The following is a 27071-nucleotide window of genomic DNA, read 5'->3' as shown; positions in this document are numbered from 1 at the left end:
ATGCTTGAAATTCCTGGTACCGTCAACGGAAGACATTGCCAAAATATATTAATCGGGTACATTAAAATGATGCAAAGCTCAAATATTTTTGCAAAACAAAAAACAATATTGAGTATCTGACACCATTTGTCTACATTTTATAGAATGTCTAAAGTTAGAAAATGGTTGGCATTATTAACTGTTCACAAAATAACGTAACTAAAGATTGACGACGAGCCAACATTCAAAATATTTAAATATTGATTAAGTGCTTTAAAGGGCGGGCAACCCTACAACTTTTTACTTTGAAAAACAAAATACAGCCTAGAATTATTCCTCGACATTTATGAACTTTAAAACACACGTTGTTTGTTTGTTTTGTTTTTTCTTTGCGCATGGCAGTCGTAGAAAAATTGCGAGAAAAAACACCGTTCACTCCTTCAACTCGTAGCCGGAAAAATGGCCACGTGATCTGGAGCCGATTATATGCCGCAGAAGTTTTTTGAGCAGCGTTTAAATATCGTTACAGCGGGGATCGCAAAGCCTGATGACGCAATCCCGGGGACCGCATTGTTGACGTTGTGTCCGCCACTGCGCCATCAAGTTTGGTGAAGTAGAGACTGAAAGAACAAGTCCGTTCTTATCCTTGTGATTCCACCACGACAAAGACGCTTCTTGGTCACTGGCGTTGCGTTCGAGTATTTTTAGGTCCCACTAGTGCCAGTAGGCTGCGAGTGTAGAGTGAGAAACGTTCCTACCCGAATATCGTCGCACAGCCCCATTAATATTGAAGGAATTGTGACATTAACACGCGCTCACAGTCACGCGACACATCGCATATCATCGATATTAAAATTGGGCGGTGTTTACGAACTAATAAAACACAAAACATCGACAACACGGCGACAGTGATGAGCGTTGGAGAAGCGAGTTCGCCGAAATATGATAAAGTGTCGACAAACGGATGTTCACAGAGAAATGACTACTGACATTGGGGCAATATAATGGCCCGATACATCCGTTTGTCGGGAGTTGGACCGCAGTCGAAGGCACGAGCAGATAAAGGCGCAAACACACATACTAAAAACACCGGTCACCGGACCTTTCATGTGAGTGTCTAGGTCAGCGACGATAGACCATGTTCGGCTGCGTCCAAACTTTTGGGGACGTGCGAGGATGTTAAGTGGGAATGTATCTGAGTTTAAAGAAGGTTACTCGAACTATACTCTATTTCACCTTATGATGTACCATAGCAAGGCTACGAGCACGAGCTCCTTGCTTTAGGGAGCATCTCGCCGGCACGAGCTCTCGCGCATTAAGGGCAGCTGCCAACGCTGTGAGCTCGCGTTTCTAGCATTCGCTGCGGTACAGCATAAGGTGAAACGGAGTATAGTGGGACCCGATTATACTCACGCGGAACGCCACTGAACAAGAGGCTTTTTTTTTTTTTTTTTTGTAGCCGAATTATTTTAATATTTTTCTTTTCGTCTCTATTTCGAAAAGCGTGATGACGAAATTGCGGGGATCGCATTGTCAGCATTGACAACAATGCGATCCACTGAATTTCGTCATCAAGCTTTGCTCTGTGACGATATTTAAATACGGCTCATGAAGTCGAAACGTGAACTGCGTGAGCATTCGAGTAGGAATGTCACAAATAATTTTAAGCAGTATTCGCTTAAAGTGCGAAAATTGTTGCATCGCCCTTTTAAGGTATAAAAAGTATACTATCGACCTTTTTTTGTTTACCCTTGTCTCCAGCCACTCATGAGTAATTCGGGTGGTCATTTCCTCGCAAAATATATTGCTATATCTTCGGCAGGGGCGCTCGCATGGTCAAAGGCTGGCGAGTGCGCGCAGTTCGAGTGGTGCCTCTCAGCCGTCTTTCGGTAATTTACCGACAGAATATTGGCCCGAGCTCCAAGAGGTCGATCAGCATGTCTGCCAGACTGTATTTGGTGTTGTCACATCCGAATCGGGAAGGGGAACCAAACAAAACAATGCTCGCCGATAGCGGGCTCGAGTAGAAATCAAAGCCATTGAGACATACATCTTTTCGGTTCCGAGAAAAGATAGCAAAAATAACGAAGATAAAGATAAAATATCTTATGGGAAGCTCGCGCAAGGTACCCTTGCCTAGAGACACAGTGCGTTATTACACCTGTAAAACGAAATTTGCGCTCCTAGTTCTGCAGCTTGACACTTGAAAGTTCCAAAGGGGTGGCGCAATAAAAAATCTGAATATTTCAGAAAAAGATACTAACAAGAAAATAGAATACAAACAGCTACGCTAATAAGCCTTCTGGGAGCATCGTAATATAGCAACAGTTCTTCGGAAATCCTAACAAAATATATTACATTTTGACCCATGTTCTAGCGTATATTTAATATCCTGCTCTACTATGAAGTTTATAATTTAGAATCCTGTAACCTGCGATCATTCTAATAATGTCAATATAAAAAAAAAAAAAAATTTTAAGCCACTTGCGTTTACTTGCATGTCAGAGTCCGAATATATGTTTCTGATATATACAGCATGCTTTCTTGCACCATAAAAAAAATTCGAAGGAATCAACAAAACTCATTCGCGACCCAGGCAAACAAAAACGCCAATTGCCGGAGCTTTGTTTTCGGGTGAAGAGGGTCAAGCGGTGCGCCGCTGACGCGGTTTTGGTTGCCGGTGCCGTGAGCGAAGGCTTGCCCGTGATCGACCACCCGAATTCGCCATTAGTTGTCAAATCCGGCGAGCGGTATAAAAATAAGCGAGGCATTACAACCCGGAACAAGTAAAATATTATAGACCCTTTGCAGCAGTTGTGCATGGCTACCGCCAAAACCGACCTCCAGTTTTTGTTTCCTCTTATTCCGTTCGCTCCGTTTCATCATTACCAGAGAAGACCAGATCATAGCCATTTCGGATTTGATTGTGTCCCGCTCCTCAGCATTGCCCGTTGTGCAGGATCGTCAACGCCCGTTTCAGTGACTCGGTAACTCGCTATGACAAAAGAAGGTCAGCAATGGCGGCTGTAATCTAGCGCGTGCGTAAAGTGTCTATAGAAAAGGCAAGACAAGAATGATAGACAGTCGCGATGAAAACGTAAGCTTCTCCCAGTGGTGCGGCGAGAGCAGACCGATGTTTTTCCGCATACCGGAAATTCTGCGATTCAAGAAGTGCCGAGAGAGTGAGGGAGAGGAGGAAACGAGAGAGCGCAGTGACGTCAGAAGGCTGAGCTCTGATTGGAATAATTAGTGAGAGAACCTAAAGCTAGCTTCCCTTGTGTACAATGCACTCAAGCGTCAAAAGCACTAGTCACTGGGCCTTTTCTATTTCGTGATTGGTTCAGCGAAGACAGAGCACAAATAGAAACACGACGAACGCCACGATGGTGCGCTTTTGACGCCGTCCGATTGGTCCCGTCATCTCGTAGCGCCGGCTGCGTCTGGACCTTAGATTTTCTAAGGCTTTGCTGCTACGTCATCTCGTAGCAGCAAGGCCTTGTTATCTACGAGGGCTTTTAGCGGACGCATCCAGCGTCCTGCACGGACAGGATGACGTCTCGGGGCCTTGGGGCAGTATCGCCTAGAAGGCGAGGCCCTTTCCCCCGCAATCGTCATGACCGGCAGACCCAAGCAGCGCAGCCTATATCTTGCGTTAGCGTCGCCGCCAGCGCGTACCTAGCAGCGTCTCACAACGAGCGCGAGGCTATCACGCGGCGACGCCAAGAGGGACGCGTCTGCAGCTTTGCGGCGTCTGTCGTCGAGCGTGAGCATGTTTGCCGCTTGGGGAGGGTCGGGGATCCACTAGCAATGACGTCATGCGCAAGGCCTTGTCTTCTATAGAAGACAAGACCTTGCGCGTTTCCTCCTCTAAACGTCATCACTAGTAGATCCCCTCAGCGCCCCCAGCTAGCCCGGATGAGCAACATCGTCTGCAACATCGTCTGCTCCATCGCCTGTTTCGGTGGTTTGCGTAACAGATAATGAAACAGATGCTCACGCCGAGTGTGTCTTGCAAATAGCATACGATGAAGTTAGACGTTCACGTGGAGCGTCAAATGCATGAGCGAAATAGCCTTACTGCTGCGCGAAGGGCTGAAAAGCCCTTCGTTGGACGCTGGACGCTGACACTGGACGCCATTTTCGAGGGCGCTGTTTACACCTCGGGTAGCTGCTTCGAAGCGTTCTACCGCAGAACGAGCGCGCGCGCTAGAAATGCGCGTCTCAAAGCCAGGAGCGCGTGCTAGCTCGCGCTCCTGGCCGAGGGAGCGTTCGCGTGCACGTCGCAAATGCACTGGAAGCTCGCTATCAGCTCGCGCTCAGCAGTCACGCACACAGCTGCGGCCGCAAGTGAATGCGACGTAGTTGCGACGCGGCCCCTACTCTCGTCAGGCTTTGGGGTGTTTGCCGCTTGGGGCGGGTCGGGGATCTACTAACGAAACGTCATGCGCAGGCCTTGTCTTCTAGGTGGTATTGGAACAAGACGTCTGCTTCTCTCGCGGGGGTCAGCGGGGGTTGCGGTGACGTCAGGACGACTCCGAGTTTTGATTGGCTCTGACTGGAAGAATTCTACATGTCTCGAGACGTCTACCCAATATATATTTTTTTTAATCGGCCAATGAGAGCTCGGCATTCTGACATCATCGCAACTCCTAAGCAAGAAGCGGATGAGCTTGCGCTCCGCGTTGCTCGGGGCGCGTCCGAGGAGCGGCTCGTGTCTCCTTGTTTACGCGGAGCCCTCGTCCGGTGACAGCGGGGTCGGTCCCCGTGGGTGGAGGAAATCCCTGGGCCCTTCTTCGTCCTCGGGGGCTCCGCCGCCACCGCGCCGAGGTCGCCCGTGATGTCCACGTGCTCCGCTAAGGTTGCGTCTCGTTCAGGGTCCTTCCCCGAGTCGTGACTTGGGAGGGAATTCTACGCGTCCGCGACGGCGGCAACGACACGATGATCCGCTATCGCCGCCGGAACGCCGGTCAGCGGCTCAATCGAAGCACAAGCGGGAAGGGCGCATAGACATCGTGTGGATAGCAGCCGACCTTAGCTTCCAATCAATGTAAACTTACCTGGGAACAGCGCTACACGAAACGTCATTTGGCACGGACGTCTTATATATATATATATTATATCTTCTGTTTTTTTTACGCAAGATTCGGAAATTGAGCTTTGCGGACGTCCTCAGTCCGCTGGCAAAAACAGCCGGGATCATTGCTCTTCGAGAGTGCTCTTCGCTCGCGATCGCAGATCGCGAGCGAAGAGCAATCTAGTAATAAGAGGGGGCAAAACATACTTCTCGCGTTGATTTTATGAATTACTGGAACTAGTGTATATCCTTCCGTAGTGATTTACGGACCGCCGAATACACAAGCGCTTCGAAGAAACATATATTCCTGCGGAAATAAAAGAAAACAACAACAAAAAACATGGTAGTGTGTTGCCGTTGTCGCCGCTTCCAACTGCGGGGAGCACGATTGAACCCGAGCTCCGAGAGACTCGCGAGAGTTCGATGCCGTGAGAACCCTTGCATAGCAACCTTGGACGCGCGGGTAGGTTTCTGGGACGTCAAAATGAAAAACCTTTACTCCAGAGCCAGAAACGCGACCACGAAAAGGCTCAGGGACCTCTCCACTGGAAATGGAAAGGTCCCTGGTTCGATACCGGGACCAGGCGAATTTGTTTTTGGTCGCGCACCAGTCACCTAGATGTGTTTGGAGATTTGTGGTTGTGTTTGTCCTTTGACCCCCTTCTTTCCCTTCTCCGGGGATTATTTACGTCATTCTTTTCTAGATCGCTTGCACCTTTGCATTTGATTGAATTATCAATCGCGGCCAGTACGCTGCGGTCTAATTAGAATAAGTCGATTCGGGCAACGCTTCATTCACTACGCGACGTGACTTGGACGCTGTCGTCGGTAGCGCTGCCAACCAGATGTCAAGATGGAATGACAAGCCCTGCTTGGCAACATTTTTTTTTTTTTTTTTGCTAGTTCTTTTAATTAATTTTAGATAGAATGTTTTTGTTTTATATGAACAAGCAGTTGTAACAAATAAATGCTCGGAGAGCAAAAGTGCTACCAGACCAAATGTTGTGTTTCCCTCGGGTAGGACCATAGGCTTGTTTCCCTCGGCAAGCGAGTGCAAGCGCGTTTATGGGACGCGATTATGAAATGCTCGCATCGAGCATGAAGCGGCACTGCAGAGTTCGACCATGAACTAGCCACGACCTTTTAAAAGCGTCTGATTATCTGTCTACGTGCTGTAACGGAGCGTCTAAAAGTTCTAAAAAAAGGTTTATATAAAAGGAAATGGAGCTCGCATTTTTTGTGTTTTATCAAAACAGTGTACTTTTCTCGTACCTTTATTGCTCTTGTTTTTCTTTTCCACTCATTTATATACACCAACGTAATCCTGCCATCTTTGCGTCCGCGAGCAATCTGAGAAAGCGTTATAGCTCACAACTTAAACGCGACCGAAAAATACTAGAATTACACCACCAGACCGCCGCACAAACTCGAAAGCTACAAAGACTATACCGAAAGTAGACACTCGTCACACTTTGATGAAACTCAAATAACAAACTCGTTAGCGCGAAGTAATTAGTGCCTTCCTCAAAACAAGCTTTTTTTTTCTTCTTTTTTTTGACTGGTGTAAATGTCGTTTGCGCTCAGAATGTCATTTCTTCGTTTGTCTAATTAAGCCGAGATAGACGTCGGCTCATCAAACAGTTTTGTGTTTCTCCTTTGTCTTTAGATCCGGGTAACGTCGTGTTCTCAAAATTCTCAAAACTTTCGCTTCCCATCTCTACCGCTATAGCGTCATAGCTTGAAGGGGTTTCGGCTTTCCCGCAACGCTTTGTTTATTTATACCGAGAAAAGCAGTAACGTATATCACGGACCCGGTAGTACAGACTGTACCCCAACTGAACCCTTTCAAATTTGAGTGGGTTTCGTAGTTCTTTAGAGAATAACCGCGTTGTAGCAGCGCGCCGCTTATGCGGAGAGCAAGACGTCTGCTTCTTGCGTAGGAGTTGTGGTGACGTCAAAGCGATGCCGACCTCTGATTGGTTCATTAAGAACCAATCAAAGCTCAACGCCTGTCTGACGTCACCACAACACCTGCAAAAGAAACAGACTTTGTACTCCAACTGAACAGGCTGAAACTAGCGCGCGTTCTGCAGCTCCTCTGGGAAGAACCGCGTTCCTTGTTCGAGCACCGCGACGCCTGGACGGCCGACGGCGGCGAAGGCATCCGACGACGACGCACCGTTAAGGTCGTCGCCGTCGAAAGACGAAAACAAAAACGCGCGCACTGCAGCAGCAGCAGGCGGCGACGGCGGCGTGGCGGCACACCGGTCGTCCCAAGGCCGACTTCGGAGAAAAAAAGGCCCAAGCTCGCCTCCTGCCCTCACCTTCCACGTACGCACGCAGCGACGGCAGCAGTCCTCGACCCCCGCTGGGCGTACCGCGCTCACGTGACCCTCGAAAATTGGGGCTCCCCTCGCCCCCTTCGCCGCTCAAGGAAACCGAGCGGAGGAAGCGCTCGGAGGGAAGACGGAGAAACCGGCAGCGAGGGAGAGAGAGCACACACACACGACGGCTGTGCGCTCCGGCCTTTTTGCCGTGGCGCCCGAGAAGAAAGTGTCGGATGAGGAGCACGTCGACGTTATCCGTCGCTTTTGCTGGTATCCTTCCTGGTCGAGGCGTGACTTCTTCCTCCGTGCACGGACAGTTCCTGCACGTCCGCCGCTTTCTATGGCTGACTTTTCCTTTTCCTTCGTCGCGGTGTTGACGGGAATCGGCGTTTTGTCCTGTATCGCTACCGGGTGATGCACGTTGAAGATGCCTGGCTGAACATGATGCACCAAAACCCCGAGACTAGGGACGATGAGGAATGACACGACGTACAAGTCTCAAATACGGCTGATATTGATGACACAAATCCTGTTTATATAGACTTCAAGCACCTTCACTCGCAAAACAAACAGGAGAAAAAAAAAAACGAAGGGAAAGGGGAAACACAAACGGTTGGCACACCAAAGTAAGAACAACCTTTCCAAAAGGGCTCGTAAGAAAAACAGATTAACTTGAACGATAAAAGAACTAAAGTACAAAAAGAACTAAAACGCGAATATCACCTGCTGGTTTCGTGCTTTAAACGGTAACTCAGGTAAAAAGTTCAAAGCAAATTACTGATATCGATTTACGGAGACTAAATACGAGCACTGCCAAAATATTACGCTAATGGGAAACCGCGATCCACTCTAAGATCGGCAGTAAAAATGCTACTCCTAGCTTATCAGTGGGCATTTCTACGGGTTGGTTGTTTGTCAAGCAACCTTGCGCAGGGACGTCATCTTCGTTTTTAAGGAGGTTTCTTGTTTGTACAGTCACTTCTTTCCCCAAGTTTTTCTGCTGCGTTTTCAGCCGCCCCAACAGGCGATTTCTGCTTGCGATGTTACGTTTTAGCGGCCATAGTTTGTAAGTGCTCTTCGGCGATCGTGCACGAAGATTATTGACTCCCTGCTCCCACAAACGCGTCGTACTGCCGAAGGTGGCATTCACTGGCGGCCATGGTTTAGTACGTCTCTGCTTAGCGCGAGCTTACGATTAGCTTCTACAACGCTTCCGCAACGTGCTTTGCGCACCACCAAGATTGTAGTTTTTCTCAGAAGATAAGTGGCAGTTGTTCTGAGCCTGCGTTCATCCTGTCAAACTTACTTTTCGGCCGGCAACTTTACGAACGTGTATTAATATTTGCTACGGATGTTTGATGTCTGCAAAGCGAAGCCTTAAAACAACCGTCGCATCTTACCTGACTGATAGGAACTGCTCTTGCGACTAGGCTAGTTGTACTTTTTGCGGTACCGCAATACAATCTTTGCGTCACACGATGGTCATGCAACTGATCACAGGGGTTGCCATCATGCTCCGGCCGGTAGTTTCGGCTTCGCCGGGGACCCCCGAAACAAAACCTTGAAATACGATATCTACAAAACGACACAAAGCATATAAAATAAAAAAGAAAACGGGCATTTTGTAATTTAGGGACACCTCCTTTTCTAAGAACCGTCGTAACCACAAAGCCTTAGAAAATGTACCGGTGTTGGCTTCCAACTTTCTGTTCGAAAGCGACGCTCTGGTCGGCCTTCCACGATTGGCCGAATGCCGACTAGGACTTCAGCTAAGGATTTTTCATTGACGGAAATAAGAGTAACCTAAGAATTTCAATTTTGACGGTGTTGGCAGTGTTTATTTCAGAGCGCAATAATTTCAAACTTCCACCGTGCTCTTTACAAACACCATCGAACTTGTTGGTAGCAAGGTAATGACGTCACGAGAGGAAACCATGGGAGGGCGCCCCCAAAACATCTCGCCGCTACTACCCGTAGGCATCGTTTAGTGGCGTTTTCAACGACAGATGGAGCGCGCGTGCGCCGTTTTAATCGGCGTTCACGCACGCGCCCCCGTATTTTTGACCGCGTAGCCACAGAACGTAACGATCGAAAGCGTTGTTGTGGTCGGCCCACCACAAATGGCCGTATGCTGACTATGACCTCAGCAAAGGATTTCTCCTCGACGCAAATAAGAGCAATCTAAGAACTTCAACTTCGACGGTGTTGTCAGCGTTGCTTTGAGAGCGCAGTAATTTCAAGCTTCCACCATGCTCATTATATACACCATCGAAATTGTTGTTCACAAGGTAATGACGTCACGAAAGGTAACGAGACGAAGACGCCACCGAAACATCTCGCCGCTAATAGGCGTCGAAGTGTTGCGGTGGCTCCCCCTTATGGTTATTTTCAGTGAATTCACGACCATGATTTTCGATTGTACCAACGACAATTTTGATGATGTGTGTAAAAGGCAAGGTGGGAGATCGTGGCCATCGCATTTTTATACTACCGCCGTCAAAGTTAACAGTCTCACATTCTTCTTATTTCCATTAAGGTGTCATAATGAGCGTTTGGCCAATCGTTGCCGAACATCACCAAGAGTGTTACTGTACTGACGATACATCTTTTCTACAAGGGCGCAGCCATCTTGAATGTCGTCACTTCTGGTATGCGGTAAAACATCGTTTTGATCTCTCCCCGCCGCTCGAAGGTGTTTACCGAAAAATTCGTGATTGTAACACGTTCTTGTTTTGCCTCACATATATTTTCTCGCCTAATCCAGGCTGAAACAATTTAATATTTTTTCCTCCCGCATACTAGATACGGAACCCACGTGACTGAGGACGACTGGAACGAGTAAATGTCAATACATATTTCCTCGGCTTATGACCGAGGTAAAAAAAAAATGCCGAGTCACTGGGCTGTGGACGCACGCGTGACGTCCAATATTCTGCGGAAGGGAGCTACTGCGCATGCTCAGGACACGTTCAACAGCCGAATAAACAAAAATGGCCACGCACAGGAGCTGGTTTTTGGAACGGTTTACACACCTCATCTACAGTGTCTAAAGGTGTCGCGGTGTACGCTGACAGACTAAACTCACGATGCATTCACCCTTTTTGTTTGGCAACAAACTCAGTGGCGCCATCGGTGAGCTAGCCCTGGCACAGTTCCGGTTTGCGAATATTTCCTAATTTCTTGAGCATCATTCTTGCACGATAAGAGTTGATATTCACACGAGGTCGGGATTTCTCCCCGGCACGCGCGCATCACGAGATGAAAACGCGAGGCTTTTGCACATCGCAAAGGCTGACGTTTTCGTCGTGGGATGCGCGTGCTCGGGAGAAATCCCCGGGATTTCACCCTCGTGTGAATACCCCTAAGGTTACTTACAAGATTATCTCAGTTGTGAAGCTCCCGCGGAGGGGGTACTCCACCCCCCCCCCCCCCCCCTCACTCACTCACTCCAGTCCGTTTTCCGTTGTTTGAAGCGCCATCCAGATTTTCGTTTCCAAACTCTGTGTTCTGTGGGGTAGGGTGCCTACATGTCTGTCTGTCTCAGGGTGAAGACATCCATTGTTGTACATAATGTGCCAGCACGTGATGCTCTCGCGCGCTCGGTGCGTGACATGGGTGGTAAAATGGCGTCCATGCATAAGCCAAAGCTACGCGCTCGAGGTGAGTGACACCGGATTGCGCGCACTTCAAAATGCATATAAAGAAAATTAGGCGGAAAAATGGCTGAGATGTCACCACTCAAGCAGAAGTGCGCGTGTGTATGAAGGCACTCTACTGTGGGGTTCGGTGCAACGCCATCTAGACACTGTGCTTCGAAACGTGCGTATTCTCTAGTATACACCCCAGTTAGCATAGCAGCCGTCCGGTGCGTCGAATGATGGGAGACGAGCCTTGGGGGCAAAAAGGAGTACTGTTCGTGCAAGCAGCGTCTATGAGCAGTTCCGTAACTGAGCCAATCGTTGCTATGCGCGGCGAGAAGTTTGAGAATCTCTGCATGGTGGAAGTTTTTTTTTCACAGTCCAGAGTGAGGCTACTTCAATTTCCACTGCTAGTGCAAGCACGTACAATGCCAAGCTTCTATGCAACATTAAAATTAAAACAACCGCGTGGGTAGCACGTGCACTGCCCATAGTTAAACAGAGCCGTTTATATGAGAGTGTTTGGCCAATGGGTGGAGCTTGTTGCCCGCAGGAACTAATGAATCTTGCGATAACACAAATCGGTGTTACTTCTCTGTCTTGTTTATTTCCGAAAAATCGCAAAGTTCCCATGAGTCAGGGTCACAAAATGACGGACGGAAGTAGTTATCCCCCAGTTGCCAGACTACGCTGCTGTGGTTGCCAGGCTGCAAACTCTCTCAGTATAAACGGCTCTGATACTGAGGAAAACACAAACACCCCTAGAGAACTTCTCACCGCGATTAAGCGATCTTTTTCCGAAGATAGCGCGTAGATGCAAATACTGCAAAACCTGCAGTCTGGTTTGGAACCGGAAGTGTTTGAGGGCTCTTTTTCACACTGGCGCCACCAGGTTTCAACTAACGCGAGAAAAAGCAAACTGACACTATGCCCTTTCCGAAATTGAGTCCAGCCACTTCGATAACTGTCATCATCAATGTGTATATAATCTGCACCTATATATGTCTGTAGATTCTAATGGACACTGATCTCTATTGTAGTAAGCTTGGTCGCGGATCGGGAACCATCGCTGGCACCACCAACGGCCGTTGCTTGACACCAGGCAATAGAGGCAAGCCTATGGGAGAAACCAGACATGTATGTAACGCGTTACAAGTAACGAGTTACTTCTACCTATTTACTACTCTCGGTAACGAGTAACGTATTTAACTACTTTTAAGAAAAGGAACGAGTAACGTATTTGGTTACATCTAAGGCCACGTAACGAGTAACGGTACCTCGCTACTTTTGAGGAGTAACGTGTACAACACCACTTAAACGGCCTTGTTTTTATACTAACCTGAGTATGCGTTTATTGCGAGAACGGTAGGTGGGCAACCCGAAAATTAACTGAACAGTATGAAAGTGCAGCAACGTATATCGCTGAACACGTCAATTAAACAGTTCGACTGACGTGTCCAGCAATAAACGTTGCTGCACTGAACTCTACAGATGAGAATGTCCTTCACCCAGCGATATGCCAGTGACCATATCGCTCACGGAAGGGTTCCGCGAATAGTGGTTGGAGTCGAATAGCGCTGCGGTCACGCACATCTCTCAGAGGGCAAGAGTTAGCACGACATGTCAGCTCACTTTGCAGTGTCCAAACTAGGAGTGACGCTGCACCGTTCGATTGGAAGGAGTGTCCGCATACTTCTATTGGCGGCACTTCACGAGATCCTGGTTTCGGTATCACTTCAGTGTCTTGTGATCTTCGACGCGCATGGCAAATCAAAGCACAACGGAAAGCAACGAGCGCGTGTTCGATGCCGGGCATCTGAACCAGAAAAAATGCGCTTCCTATCCACTTTTTTATACACTGGGGTCCTGAAGCTCCATGTGCCGTGTGCACCGATGATGGCGCAACGCTGAGTTTGGCTCATCAAGATACTGAAGATGTGTGGGCTTCTTTACGGAAGATCCCTCTACTAATAATCGCCGCCCGATCGGTATGCGTTCCGCCCGTCACCCAGGGAATCACACATTGCAACGAGAAGACAGCGAATGGGTTAACTGTACCTCCCGGTTGCCCGTCGTCGAGAGCCGGTAGTCCGGGCCCGCCGACCCTTGTTGTCGCCCGTCGATCAGAGCTCACGCTCGGGGTCCGTGTCCAGGCCTGCGGATCGCCTTTCCCACTCCAGCGCTGCGTAGGCTGGCTGTCCCGGGCTATCAATGCCCGAGTCTCGCTGCTGAACCACCCCGGGATTGTCATAGCCCAGGTCATATGGCCCGGGCTTGCCGTTTCCACCAGTCTTGCTCCAGACCTCGCTGGTGGACCGCTCCGGGGTTCGATGGGCCAGGGCAGGCAGCCCCGGCTCCGTCGTTCTTTTGTCCAGCTCCCAGCCTCGCTCGGCACGCAATGTCTCGCGCCAGCTCGTGTCTTCTCCGCCGGCCGCCTGTCACGTGCTCTCTGCCTCGTCTTTCACCCCCGGCTCCCACACTCTCCCCCCCTCAAGGCCCGGACTTCGGGGGACTTCATGGGCCTCAGGGAGCCGCTGGGCTTCATGGGCGGCCGCTGTTGCTGTTGCCGGAGTGGCCACGTTGCAGCGTCCGAAAGCGGCGTAGGTGGTGGTGGCTAGCGAAGCCGGCAGACATTGCCGACCTGTCTGTCGCTCGCTGTCCCACTCACCGCGATGCAGCAGGGGGCTTGCTCTAAGCTGGTCCGGCCGACGCAGACGGACTTGCCCCGTTCCGCTTAGAGGTCACAGCGGGCTTAGAACTGCCCGCCTGAACCGTTCGTCAGGCCGAACAACTGTCAGCCACCCTGAGCACTTGGGAAAACGAATGGACCCGTCTTCCCTCCCGGTGGGCTTCCTGGGATACAGCGTCTATGGCCGTCTTTCCAAGAAGCTATTCTGCGCAGAACAAACTGTTAAAACAACACACAGCGAACAAATACTCTGCCGCAGATTGTGGCAGTGGCCATAGCCTCTTCCGCCACATAGCTTGCCGACGGGTTCATGTACCATGTGGCTAACTCAGCAAGTCTGCATTCCAGAGCTCGCTCCTGGGTCGCCAAGAACAGGGGATTTCTTGTGTCCTACCGCAACCTCATGTTATACGTATTCCCCATCGCGACAACGGTAGTACCCTTTCAAGTCAGCGATGTGAACCGGGCAAGTCTCCTCGTTTGTATCTCGCCGAGTAAGCCTAGAAGTAAGACACGACGCTTGCGTCTTTATACCTCGGGTGCCCTTCTCACCTTGGAGCAAGCGATGCGGCAAAACCACTAGCTGCGTTGCTCAAAGCGTGAGTTTCCTTCAGAACAGGTAACTATGGCGTAAACCTAGTCCATCTTTTGCGCAAGCGAAGGGATCCAAAGCCTGTGGCGGGATGACCAAATACCATACCCGCAATTCCGCAACGGCTACATATACCATGTGCTACTCGATGTAAGCGTCAGCGTCCCGTTCCGTCCACGTGTATACGAGCTCTAGGGACTGCTCGGTCCTCGGAGGGGGCGGTAGCTCAGCGAGCAAGCCCGCTTAAACCGTTCACGCCTCAAGGCAAGCTGGACAACTACAAGCCACCTAAATGTCTACCGCCTCATCCCCGGCCAGGTCGTGACGCGACATAACTTATCAAAAGTCTTGCTGTCACTGCCACGACCGGCCAGAGTGAAGCCGAAAAAGTATCCTATAAAACATTTCGTAGCTTTCTCGGAACGACCCCCTCAAGGGAGAGTCGTCCCTCTGCCCTTCGTCGGTTGTTGGAGTGACGCGAAACAACTAGCCGTCTTGGCCCAGCGGTTACAAATCATACTGCTCCTTAACTCGCCTGCCAGCGTTCCCGGTGTCAACCGCAATTTACGCCAGTTTACCCAACACCCGCTGACAATCTCGACCGCCAGTGTTCCCGGTGTCGACTGCAATTCCCGCAATCTTTCCGACACCCACTGACAAAACCCCATCTGCACCCCGGGCCTCGACAAGCGCTTACTGGCTCACCGCATCACTCCAAGCCTAAATCCTAAATATGCAATAAGCCTGACTGTTTTTCCTCCTGCCAGTTACCCTGCCTTCGAGCGAACCTGCCGTGCCTCTCATCTGCCTCCGAAGACGACTTTCTTACATCTTAACCGCGCTCCTCGTGTTCCTCTCGGTTGCGTCACCTTCTGCCAACCACTATTCTAAGGTACCCGAGAAAGCGCGTCCACAACCTCGTCCTTCGAGACCTTTAAGTACTCGATTCAAGGAGACACCTGCTGAGCTCTGCAGTGAGACAAGTCACCAAAATTCCAACATACTTTGTCTCAACGGGCATCGCTAGCGTTAGTGAACAACCCGCTTAACGAATCCATGGGACTCCCTGGGGATGACTAGAAGCAGAGGCATACCGAACGGGCCCCACGTTGGATGCGCCATTTTAATGTGGGGTTCTTTACGGAGGTCCGCTACTATCAATCGCCGCCCGATCGGTATGCGCTCCGCCCGTCACGCAGGGAGTTACACACTGCAACGAGAAGACAGCGAAGTGGTTTACTGTACCTCCCGGTTGCCCGTCGTCGAGAGCCGGAAGTCCGGGCCCGTCGACCCTTGTTTTCGCCCGTCGATCAGAGCTCACAGTCGGGGTCCGTGTCCAGGCCTGCGGATCGCCTTTCCCATGCCAGCGCTGCGTAGGCTGGCTGTCCCGGGCTATCAATGCCCGAGTCTCGCTGCGGAACCACCCCGGAATCGTCATAGCCCAGGTCATATGGCCCGGGCTTGCCGTTTCCACCGGTCTTGCTCCAGACCTCGCTGGTGGACCGCTCCAGGGTTCGATGGGCAGGCCAGGCAGCCCCGGCTCCGTCGTTCTTTTGTCCAGCTCCCAGCCTCACTCGGCACGCAATGTCTCGCGCCAGCTCGTGTCTTCTCCGCCGGCCGCCTGTCACGTGCTCTCTGCCTCGTCTTTCACCCCCGGCTCCCACAGATGGTATACGTCGTTTTAATGCGTTAGCACTACGACTCTCGTTTTGACGAAAGCCCGGCAGTGTCTTTCGTTTCTCAGCTACTGGGAGAGAGGGAGAAGGAGGGGAGAGGGTGACACGTACGACGCTCCCATTGGCCCGACGCGCTGACGCCAGCACGCGTCAATATCTTCCCTCCTTCTCCCTCTTTTCCCGTAGCTGACAAACTGAAAGACGCCGCGGGTTTTTTGTCAAAACAAGCCCTTTGGTTTTCGTCAGTCACGCGCGCAACTGGCGCGGAGCCAGAAAGGAGGTGACGACGCGGAACACCTCCTAGATAACAAAGCCTCAGTGCTGAATGAGATCGCGTCATGAGAGCAGGCCAACGCTGGGCGCAGATTGGAAGCGAGTGCCGCGTCAGCGCTCGACTTCGACTCAAGTTGAAACTTTGAGCCGAACGTTGACGTAATCGTCGTGTCCTATCAGGGCCCAGCGTTGGCCATCTCTCATGACGCCATCCCATTCAGCACTACGGCTTTGTTATCTAGGTGGTGTTCCGCCCCCCCCCCCCCCCCCTCCGCCCCGCCCTTGCACAGTTGCTGCTCTTGCCTCGCCGGGTTTTCTTCGCTCTTGGTTTCCGTAGTAGCGGTTAAGAATTCATAAACTATAGTTAGTTGGACATGGTGTAGGTGTAACAACGCGTAACAACGAAGAATAAGAAGAGGAACACAAAACACGGGACGAGCGCTGACTCGCAACTCAATATTTAATAGTGAAAACCGACACCAGAGTCTCTAAACTCGTCAAACAGAAAGTTTGGGCCGAAGTTCATGGAGCGCACCCATTGGACTATCACGACGATGACTTCGCGGTTTTGTCGCCAGCGTCCAATCGGCGCGCTCCGCGAACTATCACCTCCAACTTTGTGTTTGACGAGTTTAGGGCCCCTGGAAAACATAGAAGGCACATTCAACCACGCATGCGCCACCCAAACTGCCTTGTTACGAAGGGCTTCATCTCCGTGATTAACAATATGAAAGGCCTCTGTCACTTCTCTCGACACCTTATTTCGATGCTTTCCTTAGGTAGCGATCTTATCGAAGGAAGGTTTGCACTTGCAAATCCCACAGCGCACCGATAGAAGGCCGCCGACCGTGGCTCTCAGGGAACAGTCATGCTCCCTGAGCCTGTCGTTTAGCATCTACTGGTTTGTTCAATGTGGACGTTGCCACAAAAGAGGCATATGCTGTATACAACGCTCGAAGTACAAGACACAAACGGTTTGGCATGCTTTTTGCCACAGCTGTTTTTTGGTAGCCCCCCTGCCTTCGAGTTGACCCTCGAGCAAATTTTGCTCATTCAGGGGTTGCGGAAAACAAAACAGGGATGCCATACCGGCCTCCTACATTTTTAAAATTATGATATATCTTGTGCAGGTAGGGAACGACAACAGCCCTTCTCCTGTCAATACTTTTCCTAGACAAAGAAACCCCCTAAACCTTCTTTACAACTGTACTGGCAACGACACTCAACAGGGTTGACGGAATCCCCGCATGTCTCAGTCTACTACACTGCGCCCGAAGGCTATCACCGACAGTGTGAAAGCGCGACATTTTTAGGGCCACATCCAGTCACGAGACTGCTATACGCCCCTCTGATATAGAGTGGGCGGACCTGTAGTCCAAAATAGCCTTTTTGGGTCGAGGGCTGCAAAACCAACACACATGGCTACTGTCGAAGTGCATAGAGAGGTCTAAAAACTGCAAAACCCCTTCCTCAGGAACCTAAACAGTGAATCTAAGGCCCCCGCGGCATTCCCCGAAAATTGCCAAAACATTAGACTCTGACGCCACCATACCGTCAAAGCCCTCAAGCAACACGAGAAAATCAACGTAACGTACCACTTTTTTGTTCTTGGTTGTGCCTAGAGACCTCTTGATGTCCCGATCAACTTTACTCAAAGAAATGTCGCTCAAGACGGGTGCCACTCAAGAACCAAAGCAAACACCAGATTTTGCTGATAGCATTCCTTGCGCCACCCGACCGCCATCGATTCCGGGTAAGACCTCAAGAGCTCTAGGAAGTTCTCAAGGGTTACCCACAAGCATTTCTAAACGCAAGTTCACCATTGTCCTCAATGCACTCTTTTACTGAAGTAAGTAGTCAGTTGTGAGGAAGGGAGCCGAACAGGTATTCAACGTCCAGATTGAAGTCCTCATAATTACCGAGCTTTTCCAACTTGAAGAACTCCACCACCTCCCCCGAGTTGGACACTCGAAAAGGGTCCCCGAGACTCAAAGAGGATAGGTGCCCCTGGAGATAGTATGACATCTGGTACTTCCAAGACCCTCGCTCTGTAACAACAGCCCTGAACGGACAAGAGTCCTTGTGCGTCTTCATGCTGAAAAATACCTCCAAATGCTAGTGCCCCGCCTTCCCCAATCATCCTTGACAACTGTGTCAAAGCAAAGTGATCACATAACTTTTTGGCTCATTTTATTTTTCTAGTGGCCACATCCACTCACTTAAAATACTTTTCCGCAGCCGCGCTATCTTTGCCATTAAACATGCACACAGGCAAGACCACAAAGGAACCCTTCCTTGTCCGAAAGCATCACCCGCTGTTGATTGTCCACCATAAAGTCAACCAAGGGGCAAATTGGACCCGCCAGTATTCTCTTCGTGCACTAGAAAGTATCTACGTACTCTGAGTTGCACCTTGGACGATCCGCTTCCAAAATTTTGCAGGCTACTCTTTTAGCCAAGGGCACCTACTCAAGGGGGTTCAGGACAGGCACGCAGCAGAATTTTGGATCCAGGGCCAAGGACTTGCCAAACTCCGGAGGGATCAGAACGTCACCTAGAGTGGTGAAGCGCCCTGCTGTCGGAGTCTCGTGGTCCTTCTTACGCGGCAGACTCATCCGCAGCCGTTGCCACAGGAACTCCGTGGCGCTTCCTACGAAGTCTGCTCATCTCCGTACGCAATCTTCTTTGATAGTCTGCACTTCCTCCTCTCCCAGCACCGGCCACTCTCAAGAAGTCTCGGAAGTGTCTTTCTTGGCGGCCGTATTCCGAACAACCTTCTCGTGTGGCCTTTCGACAGGCGCAAAAAGCCGCATATCCCCGTGACCTCCGACGGGCAAGTGCCCTGCCTTATATGCCAAGATGCCACCCTCGCGCAAGTCACAAACTGGGCATTAAGGTTGACTAGCACATACGAGTTATTCAAAGGAAAGTTATAGTTGACAGAAGTAGAGCCCGATGTAAAAGAACCAAACTATAACAAAGTAGAGACCTGGGGGCTAAGCTCGGCGCGGCGAGATCGAGGCGAGTTCTCCGCCAAACCCGCCGACCGCCGCGATGACGACACACGCCGACACTCCCTAGATCGTGACGTTAAACGGAGGGTTTGAGGCAGTCGGAGAGTCGCATATTCGGAACTCGCGGCGAGATGCGGTGACGTCATTGTGACGCGGCAGAAGCCGCCGCGGATGGGAAAAGCTTGCCGGCTCCGACCTAGGCGAGTTTGGGCCAGTTGGGCGCGAGATCAGGGAGAAGCGTCCAAAATGGCATCGTTTTCGTTCGTGTTTTGCCGTCGGCATAGGTATTTAAACTACACCAATGTGTTGGACACGGACGACGTTCATTTTCAACAACACTATCGCCTCTCGAAAGACGTGGTAAGGTGGCTGTGCGATGAACTGCGTGGCGAACCGGGCTTGAGGCGATGGAGCCGTGAATGAACCGTCGCCCCGTCGTGAATCCTACATCCAAATTCTACAAAGTGAATCCTAGAAACAAATGTGTTTTTACGGCAATCTGCAACCAGGAACGCAATTCACCACTACCTAGAGGCATTTACAATTATTTTGATGGGTTGCTGTGCTGCGTAGATGCAAGATAAACGCACTTGATAAAATTCGAACTAAAACAGATGATAGAAGAAAAGCAATATACATGAATGGCGCAGACTAACAACTTTTTTTTTTTTTATTGATGTAGATAATGAAGCCAGAGAGATTAGCCGGGAGGTATCTCCTGACTGGCTACTCTGGTGAGGATGGGGAATGAGGATAAATAGGGAAAGGAAGAGCTGAAGGCACACAAAATTAAAAGGAGACTAAATAAAAAAATAAATTTGCATTAAAAAGAACATGTATCAGTATTAGAGTTTCTTGTAGAGACCTGTAGTTGACAGGTATCGCAGGAGAGCGGTTGTAGCCGTTGTGGCGGACGCTTCATTTTCCCATGGACCCAGCAGTTTGCGCAGGCCAAGTTCTTCTCCGAGAGGCAGCTGGATCTCCTCTTTCAGTTGTTTCCGTTCATCTTCATACTGAGGACAGACCAGCAAGACGTGTCCTAAATCTTCCGTAATTCTGCAGTTAGAGCATTCTGGTGAATTAATTCTTCTTATGCGGTATAAGTATTGGTTAGTGTATGCCACCTTTAGACGTATTCGATGGAGCACAGCTTGGCGTCGTCGAGTGAGACCGCGAGGTACACAAAACATTAGGTGAGGGTCGATAGCTCGTAAGTGTGTGCATTGATCAGAGGCGTCATCCCAGAGGCGTGTGGCTGTAGCCTTCCCCAGCATGTTTACTATTCTTTTTGTGTCTGATCTAGTAAATGGGGCTTGTATCTCGTGAATGGAGTTTTGAGCATTTGTTGCCACAGCGTCGGCCATTTCGTTGCCTGGAACGCCGCAATGACTGGGGACCCACTGGATGCATAATGAGTGACCTGCACAAACTGCGTCCCAATGTAGCTTAAGGATGTCTAATAATAGTTGACCATTTGGACTTTTCTTATATGGGCGCTGGAGCGATTGTAGGGATGTTTTTGAGTCAGTGATTATTGTCCAAGAACGAGCAGGTATTGTGAGGATGTATCTTAGGGCTTCACGTATAGCTACAAGCTCGGCTGCTGTCGACGACATCCTGTGAGAGAGGTTGTGACCAACTTTTATGGAGTGCGCGGGAACTACTATACCAATGGATGACTGGTTGTGTGTTGTGGAGGCATCAGTGTATATGTGACATGAAGAGCAGTGTTCAAAATGGATGTAAGACAAAGATAGCTGTCGAAGGGCAACATTGGGTAGCATCGATTTCTTGGTAATTCCCGGGATAGTATTATATATTTTGATAGGTGGTAATGACCATGGAGGTGTAGAGAGAAGATTGTGACGTTGATAAGATGTAGGTATAATGTGCGTGTGATCAAGGATCTCTTGCGCAATACGGCTGTAGAAGCACCGCTCCGGGATATCTGCAAGGTGATGGACATGATGTCGTGTAAGATGTCGCAAATGATTCCGAAGGGTCTCCTGGGTACGAAGAGCTGCTATGGAAAGCTGGTGGGACTCTGCTATAGTATCTAGTGTGGATGTGCACTTGGGGACGCCTAGACAAACTCTTAGGGCTTGTGCTTGTAGTGATTGAAGCTTTTTCATGTTGGTTGGACTAAGGCCATGCATTACAGGGAGGCAGTATCGAAGAATGCCAACGAATAAGCTACTGTACACGCGAAGAAGGGCGCCTGTCGAAGTTCCCCACGTTGTTCCGCTTATAAACCTGCCAAGGCTAGTAAATGAGGATAACTTGACCCTCAGATGGGCTAACTGGGGGTTCCAAGTTAGACCGCGGTCAATAAATATTCCAAGAAATTTGTGAGACGAAACATAAGGAATCCTAGTACCATTTACTTTTAGCGGGTATCGATCCATTTTCATCCGTGTGAAAGAAATAGCGGCGGACTTTTCAGGTGATATTTCAAGCCCACGTGTCCTCAAAAAACGAGATACGCTAGTGAGTGCGCTAAGTAATCGAGTTTGTATGCTTTTAAGTGAAATAGCAGATGCCCAAAGACATATATCATCTGCGTAAAGCGTGATGTGAATAGACTTACAGATAACCTCGGAAATACCAATAAGAGCCACGTTGAAAAGCACAGGACTCAAAACCCCACCCTGTGGTAACTCCTTTCGTCAAAAAATGTCGTGTAGTGTCCCCTTCTCTCGTCCGCATAAATATTGTTCTATTATGAAGGTAATGAGCTATCCAGCGATAAAGACGACCCCTCATACCAATCGTTCTAAGTCCTTCCAAAACTGCTGTATGAGTTATGTTGTCGAATGCACCACGGACATCGAGAAACACGGCTATTGTTATTTTACCTCGAAGTTTTTGATCCTCGACGCTAGTAACTAGATCCATTACATTGTCGATGGAACTCCGTCCTTGTCTGAAGCCGGTCATTGTATTGGGGTATAATGACTTTGACTCTAGAAACCATTCTAGGCGTGAAAGAATCATGCGCTCCATGCATTTTCCGATGCAACTCGTCAGTGCAATGGGTCTATAGGATTTCATATCAATGGGAGACTTGCCAATCTTGAGTATAGGCACTATGCAGGCAGTTTTCCACTCTTCTGGAACTTTGCCCGTGGACCAGGAAGCATTGAATATTTCTAAAAGGTACTGACAGCCTTTATGTCCAAAGTGTGCAAGCGTGCCATTGGTGATTCCATCTGGTCCAGGTGAAGAAGAGTAGTTTAGTGACGCCAGAACTTGCTCCAGTTCCTGGGTGGTAAAGGTATAATCCATCTCGCTTGGATATCGGTCAGGTGAATTTGCAAGGTTTGCGTTTGCCGGACTGACGCTGATCACTGCAGGCAAACTTACTAAAGAAGCGCAGAAGTCTTCTGCAATTTCTAGAATTGACCTGCGCAAAAAGATTGCGAGGGCATTGAATGGTGTTCTTTGTTGCGGTGGAAATCGCAGGCCACGCGCGATGTGCCATAATCGCGTCAGAGGAGCACGAGGATCGAAAGAAGCACAAAGGCCTCTCCACTTTTTTCGACCTAGCTTGTGCAAGTGACGGCGGATATGTTTTTGAGTTCGTCTATCAACCCGAATATCTTCAGGTAGCTTAGTGCGCCTTGCTCGCCGTTCTGCACGCCGCCGGATTGCACGGAGGCGTTCATACTCCGCATCTATGAATGTACGCGAAGAAGGAAGATGGACGGACCGCTTGGACTCAGTTACTGACTGCTGAATGGTGGAAATGAACGCCTCATATGTCCCATTGGTTTGTAACTTAGACTCCACGTTATCCTTAAAGCACGTCCAGTCAACGTACGAAACACAGTTGCGGTTGATTACGGGCTGTATACCGGGTACTGTGATGTAGGTAGGTGTGTGGTCGCTACCGTGGGTCTCAACGTCCGTAAACCAGGACGTCCGGGACACGAGGTCACAAGACATAAATGAGACGTCTAGACAGCTACTGGAACGTGTGCCACGAACAAATGTCGGTGTCCCGTCATTTAGTACGCAAAGTTCGTAATCATCCACTAATTCTAGTAGTTCCCTTCCACGGCGAGTTGTTCTCGCACTACCCCAAGCTGCATGATGAGCATTAAAGTCACCCGTCACTAAAATTGGGGGAGGACACTGTCTGATGATAGAACTCAATCTGTCAACATCAAAAGAACATGACGGAGCAACGTATGCGGCGATTACAGTGAGTGAATGTTTCCCATTACTAACAGTGACGCTGACATACTCATTGCTCGGATGTGATGAAATGTTATGCGACACGTATGTTAGACCTTTTCGTACAGCAATAAATACCCGACTAGTGCCAGAGTCTCGATTTGATTGAAAAACTTGATATTCAGAAAGTCTAAAATCTGGCGGAACACGTGACTCGCTAACTGCTAAAATTGGGAACTTATATTTGAAAATAAACTGCCTGAAGTCAGAAAGACGAGAACGTAGCCCTCTAGCATTCCACTGGAAGACTGTAGCTTGTTTTACATAATTCTCGAAAGAGAGAACATCAGCCATTAGACTGACGCGAGCTCCCAATCAGTGCTACGATTGCAGGCTCAAAAACCAAAACTCCCTCAACTATGCTCTTAAAAGTGCACGATGGCAGTTGTGAAATGAACTTTCGCACGACAGAAAAAACTAGACTTATTATGTCACTGACCGTCATTGTGCCGAAGGCAGGCAATGACGACTCCTGAACGGGGGAAGCACGAGTGGCTGCGTCGTTATATGTGCGCTTGCCAGATTTGGATCGAGGTGTCTCAGAACTACTTTGCGTCTGTGAGGCAGGCGGTGGCTCACTAGGAGGCGTATTTTGTGACGCCACGTGCTTGGTCGAAGAAGTGTGCTTTGTCTTGTTCTTTCTCATCCGCAGCTGTTGCTGGAGAGGCGTCGGGTTTGCTTGATCTCGTTGTGGAAGAGGTGGATAGGATTCCTCGGAGGGAGGGTCATCCCTGATCGGAGGGGGCGGCGGTGGTCCTCGTACAAAGGTCTTGGTCTTTTTCAGAGCCGCCAGGCGGACTTTGCAGTTTGAGTAGTCCGCTGGGTGCTCTCCACTGCAATTTGCGCACTTTACTGGTGCCTCGCCCTTGCAGTCCTTTGTTGAATGGGGTTCACCGCATTTTTTGCATTTCGTGCTTCCCTTGCAAAATTTCGCGATGTGCCCGAGTGCCTGACAATTGAAGCACCTGGGTGGAGCCTCAATGTACTCGGCGACGTCATGCCGGGTGAACCCGAGGTTGACTTGCGACGGGCGTTCCGTGTTTAGACGAAACGTCAGAATCACTCGGTCTGATGCTTTTGCGGCGTCACCAGGTTTTCCACGTCGGCGGTAGAGGCGGCGGGCCGCGATAACACCTTCCGGCTGCAGGAATTCTGCTAATTCAGTGTCCGTATGCCACAGGGGGACTCCCTTAATCATTCCAAAATTCTGGAGGTACGCACTTGGTATGGTGACTTGTATTGGAATATTTCCAAGGGTACGAACTTGCAAGAGTTTATTCACCGAAGCGACTTCTGCAACCTCAAGCAGGAGACCACCCCTAGCTGTAAAGCGATGGCGTATAATGGGGCCACCCGCTGCGGCATTGACCTCGACGCTTAACATCAACGGGTTTTGCTGCTGGAGGCGCTGTGTCTCGCTGGTCGGGGTCAAAAGCACCGGGACTCCCGTTGTTCGATGTCGACGGTGTTCTACAAGAATGAAACCTTCCAGGTCTCCCTCTGTGAACCCCTCCTCCATTTTGTCATTTTCTGCTGCCAGTATCTTGGCAGGTGTCGAGGACGATTCAGCGGAATCGCCGCCCATGTCGTTCGGTCGTTTTCCCAGACCGGAGCGGCCAGACTGGGTATCTTGAGTGACATGATAGTTGTGGTCTTTGTCAGCAGGTCTCTGCTGCGAGCATGAAGGCTCTGTCGCTGATGCCAGTACGGGCGTACTGGGTTGAGATGTCATGTCGTGTCTTGGGTTACCACCACCGGAAGTAACCCGTACAGCGATTAGCTGCGGCCGATTCCTGGTAACGGGTGATTCCTCAGATGCCAGTCGCTTATGTATGTATACAGGACTAAAAAAACAAAAGAATCGGGAGAGCAAAAACTAGCCGTGGCTTATTCTCTCGTCGTCGTCGTCCTTTCAGACTAACAACTGTGTAATTTCTTTCTCATCTTTCTTCTTCCGCACCGTATCTTGACAAACAAATTGGCCGTTAGTTGTTTATACAGCAGGAGAACATGCCAGAACATTGCGACATTGTCACCTACTGTAGATAAGCAATTTAGCCAGTGCAGTTTGACTGCTAGCCTAGGGTCTTTAATGTGCACCACGTAGTAGTGATACACGACCGCATGCCTGTACGATGCTCATCAACATCGAAAAGGGCAGGGGTGGGGGTGAATCCACGATCCTGGGTTCTGCAGCGCGAGCTTTCGCCCCCCCGTGCACCCCATTCTGAAAAAAAAAAAAAAAAAAATATTGTGGCTGTGTGGCGGTGTGGGGGGAAAAAGATGAGAAAGAAATTACACAGTTGTTAGTCTGCTCCATTCCTGTATGTAGTTTTTCGTCTATACTCTGCATTAGTTTATATCTTTATCAAGATCATTTTTCTTGCATCTGCGTGGCGCAGCAAACCATCACAATGTCTAGTCAACTAGCCGACATCCAAGCAATGTTTGTATAATTAGCATCCCTGCTGTTACCTATTCTTATTTGTCATTTACGATTTAAATAAAAAAAATTGGGCTGTATATATGTTGATACTGCCTAAAACTTGGTCTGCCTCAACGGGGAAGATTCTCCCAGCTGTAGATGAGAGATTTAGCCATGCAGTGCCGTACAACCGCTAGCCTGGGGTCTTTAACGTCCATCCCGCAGTAGTGTTACACGACTGTACGCCGGTACGATGCTCATCAACATCGAAACGGGTAGGGGTGGGGATTGAACCCAGCATCCTGGGTTCTGCAACGCACCTTTCGCTCGACGTGCTCCGAGCTGGTGTGAGTTAGCCCAGCCGGCCACCGATCCCCCGATTTAAATAAAATAAAAACCCTTCACTGCGGAGCGTAGGGAAAAATCGGAGCTACGCTGGGGAACTCGCCGCCGCCAGTGGGGTCGGAAATGTAAGAGGGGGAGTGGGAAACTCGCCGGGGCGGAGTCAAAAAAAGCTCCTCCCCTCCCTCGTGACGTGGTATCGGAGAGATTCCCGCCGGAGGCGAGCTTAGCCCCCCTGGGCTAGTTCGTGGAAGTTGAAAAAGTTCCATGTTCAACTTCCACCAACTAGTCCAGCTCTCTACTTTGCTATATTTAGTTGGAGTAACTAAAAAAATCAGCGGGGCACCCGTTTAAGAATCCGCCAATGGACCTTCCTCTATTTTTTTTTTTTTTCCTACACTCGCTGGTCGCTTACGCGCTTACACATAAAGCCGTCTTGGTGTCTCCGATGCTAGGCGCCGGCTTACGGAACCCCAGTCGTCGGGTTCGGATGCCGGCCGAGGTGCCCGTAGTTTGTCGATGGATTACTGCGGAGAAGGCGCCGTGTTTCCGACACACACACGCGCACGCAGGCACACATGCACACACACAAATGGTGATAATTGTAAGAAACACAGAAGACGGACTGTGTTAGAGGGGTGTAAATATTAATAATTTAATAATGATGTATCAGCCTTCACATTGCAAAGGACTCACGACAGCCCGGCTCTCGTCACAGTTCAAAGTTGGTAATGACTCTGCACTGTTATTCGAAGCTATAAAGGTTTCTGATACACTCGCCCTCTTTTTTCTTGCCTATATGCTCA

Source organism: Ixodes scapularis, unplaced genomic scaffold (genome assembly GCF_016920785.2).
Source record: "Ixodes scapularis isolate PalLabHiFi unplaced genomic scaffold, ASM1692078v2 PGA_scaffold3__209_contigs__length_174095766, whole genome shotgun sequence".
Lineage (NCBI taxonomy): Eukaryota > Metazoa > Arthropoda > Arachnida > Ixodida > Ixodidae > Ixodes > Ixodes scapularis.
The sequence above is the reverse complement of the archived record's forward strand: the minus strand, read 5'-3'. Positions refer to the sequence as shown.